We start from the raw sequence: 3,053 nt of genomic DNA, 5'->3' as shown, positions 1-3,053 counted from the left end.
TGACCAAACTGAAAGCAAATGTCTAAACATTGGAGAGGTCCTTTACTATCAAAAGTGAACCCAGCCTGGGCAGAATGGTGAAATCCCTTCTCTACAAAAATAATAATAATAATAATAAACTTGATATAGTGCCATGTGACTTATGGCCAGCTACTTGGGAGGCTGAGGTGGAAGGATCACCTCAACCTGGGGAGGTCAAGATCGCAGTGAGCTGTGATCGCACCAGTGCACTCCTGGGCGACAAAGGAGACCTTTTCACAAAAAAATTAAATACTAAAAAAAGGAACGGAACTCTAAGTTGTCAATGTTACTTTACTTGTGTACTTGTGTCACCCACCAGTGATTTAATGCATAAATTGGCACAAATGAAATAAATGAAGAACATGGCACAGCATTTACTGAGTTTCTCTAATATGGGGCACTGAATGAATAAACTGCAATTATTGGCTTAAGTGAACTTAATGATTTAATTTCCACACTACCTTTATTGTCTGCAGGCCAAATTTTCTCGGAGTTCCATAGCTTTGTTATCCAGCGCTTGGAACCCATAGGCAAACCTGCAGGGTAGAGCAGACTTCTTATAGATTCTTGGAAATGTATTATAGTAAGGACAGTGCTTGACATGTTGCTGGCAGAGGACAGGAGAGAAATTAGTAAAAACTTATTCCCAGATGAAACTTTTGATCCCAGTTTTTACCGTCTGCTTTTCAACTCTACCTGAATTAGATTTGGGTTCTAGGAGGATTTTGCGAGGTTCACTGCACTTAAAACGGACTGTTGGTGCAGGCAGATACCTTTATTTAGATGAGACAATATAGAAAAGCAGCAGATCCAAGTCACCAAGAATGGCCTGGGATCAAATCCTACTTAGAATCTGCACATACCTGGGATAGTGAAACGAACCCTCTGTGCCTCAGTTCCCTATTCTGAGATGTGGGAATGTTAGTAGATCTAACAACGCTGAATCACCTACTTTAAATGGGTACATTGTTTTGCATGTTAACTACGTTTAAATAAAGCTGTTAAAAAAAAAAAAAGAATACGTACAGAGTTGAGTCTGGACGATCCGCCTTCTCTGCAATAAGAGAAAAACAACACAAAACAAAACAGTGATCAGGTAACTGGCCCCAAAAGAAAGCAAAGAGAATGCTTGTGGACAGTGCAGTGGGGTTGTTTTTGCAATATTTAGCAAGTGTCCATGTTGGCTGACAAATACAAAATTATTTTTCGGGGGGAGAAAAGCTTACTATTGAGAAACATACTAACTACCAGACAGTTTGTAAGCGATGCCGTCCTTTGACTGTCATCGTCAATCAGGCCTCAGTTGGTCATAACCTCTAGTGACCAGTCACTAGAGTCCATGACCAACTGAGGCCTGACCCATGATGGCAGTCAAAAATGATATTCACTTGATAGTGTAGAAGCCCCAGAAAAAACAAAACACAAAACAAAAAAAAAAACATTTCTCTTCCAGAGAAAGAAATAAAGTCTTACACGTTCTGATTTCATATCCTCCACGCCGTCATGTGCAGACACCTGCAGATCTTCAACAGGACCTAGGAGAACATAGAGTGATGGTCAGTGCATTGCTGTTGCTGAGGAATCCCACAAGGAGCCTTGGGGGCTGTGGACCAGGGCTGGAGTGTATGGAGTGGGGTGGTTGACAAGCATGCACTGAGCTGCTGCTGGACCATTGTCCTTGGTGTTGAAGGAAGGCAAAGGAGAGAGGCAGAAAGAAATGAAAGATCCTTAGCTTTCTAGCTAGGGCAACCTCATCAATGTGAAATAGTCACCCTAAGAACCGGATAATATAGAAAGCCACTGTACTACAGAAACAGGAAGTAGATTCGAGGCTGCCTAGATCTAGGGGTGTGGGAGTTGGGAAAGACAGAGGAGTGACTACTAGTGGGATTTCTTTGAGGGAGAATGAAGAGGTTCTCAGATGAGATTGTAACAATGGTTGCACAACCATGTAAATATGGTAGAAACGCTGAATCACCTAATTTAAATGAGTAAATTGTTTTCCACGTCAACTACGTTTAAATAAAGCTGCTAAAAAAAAAAAAAAAAAAAAGAGTACGTACAGAGTTGAGGCTGGGCTTTCGAATTGCTCTGCAATAAGAGAGAGAGAAAAAAAAACAACAGTGATCAGGTTACCAGCCCCGAAAAAAAGCATAGAGGATGCTTGTGGACAGTGCAGTGGGGTTTTTTTGCAATATTTAGCAAGTGTCCATGTTGGCTGACAAATACAAAATAATTTTTCAGGGAGAAAAGTTGCTACTGAGAAATACACTCACTACCAAACAGTTTGTAAGTCATGCCATCCTTTGACTACCATCGTCAATCAGGCCTCAGTTGGTCATAACCTCCAGTGACTGGTCGCTAAAGTCCATGACCAACTGAGGCCTGATTCATGATGACAGTCAAAAATGATATTCACTTGATAGTCTAGAAGCCCCAGAAAAAAACAAAGAAAGTTTCTCTTCCAGAGAAAGAAATACGTCTTACAAGTTCTGATCCCATATTCTCCTCCACACGGCCATGTGCAGACGCCTGCAGATCTTCATCAGAATCTAGGAGAACACAGAGTGACGGTCAGTGCATTGGTGTTGCTGAGGAATCCCACAAGGAGCCTTGGGGGCTGTGGACCAGGGCTGGAGTGTATGGAGGCGGGTGGTTGACAAGAATGGACTGAGCTGCTGCTGGACCATTCTCCTTGGTGTTGAAGGAAGGCAAAGGGGAGGGGCAGAAAGAAATGAAAGATCCTTGGCTTTCTAGCTAGGGCAACCTCATCAATGTGAAATAATCATCTTAAGAACCGGTTAATATAGAAAGCCACTGTACTATAGAAACAGGAAGTAGATTCGAGGCTGCCTAGATCCAGGGGTGTGGGAGTTGGGAAAGACAGAGGAGTGACTACTAGGGGGGTTTCTTTGAGGGAGAATAAAGAGGTTCTCAGATGAGATTGTAACAATGGTTGCACAACCGTGTAAATATAGTAGAAACGCTGAATCACCTAATTTAAATGAGTAAATTGTTTTGCACGTCAACTA

General features: G+C 42.1%; 1 long non-coding RNA gene across 1 annotated transcript; it reads right to left on the bottom strand.

Annotated features, from left to right (window-relative positions):
* Nucleotides 1–6: 6 nt before the first annotated feature.
* LOC111534383 lies at nt 7–1,755 on the bottom strand. Its single transcript, XR_002729088.3, has 3 exons — nt 1,495–1,755; nt 1,048–1,075; nt 7–557 (listed from the first exon to the last, which is right to left on the bottom strand). It is a non-coding gene; the product is annotated as an uncharacterized LOC111534383 (long non-coding RNA).
* Nucleotides 1,756–3,053: the final 1,298 nt, after the last annotated feature.

This window comes from Piliocolobus tephrosceles, unplaced genomic scaffold, assembly GCF_002776525.5.
Source record: "Piliocolobus tephrosceles isolate RC106 unplaced genomic scaffold, ASM277652v3 unscaffolded_28581, whole genome shotgun sequence".
Classification (NCBI taxonomy): Eukaryota; Metazoa; Chordata; class Mammalia; order Primates; family Cercopithecidae; genus Piliocolobus; species Piliocolobus tephrosceles.
This window is presented reverse-complemented; position numbering and strand designations above follow the sequence as displayed.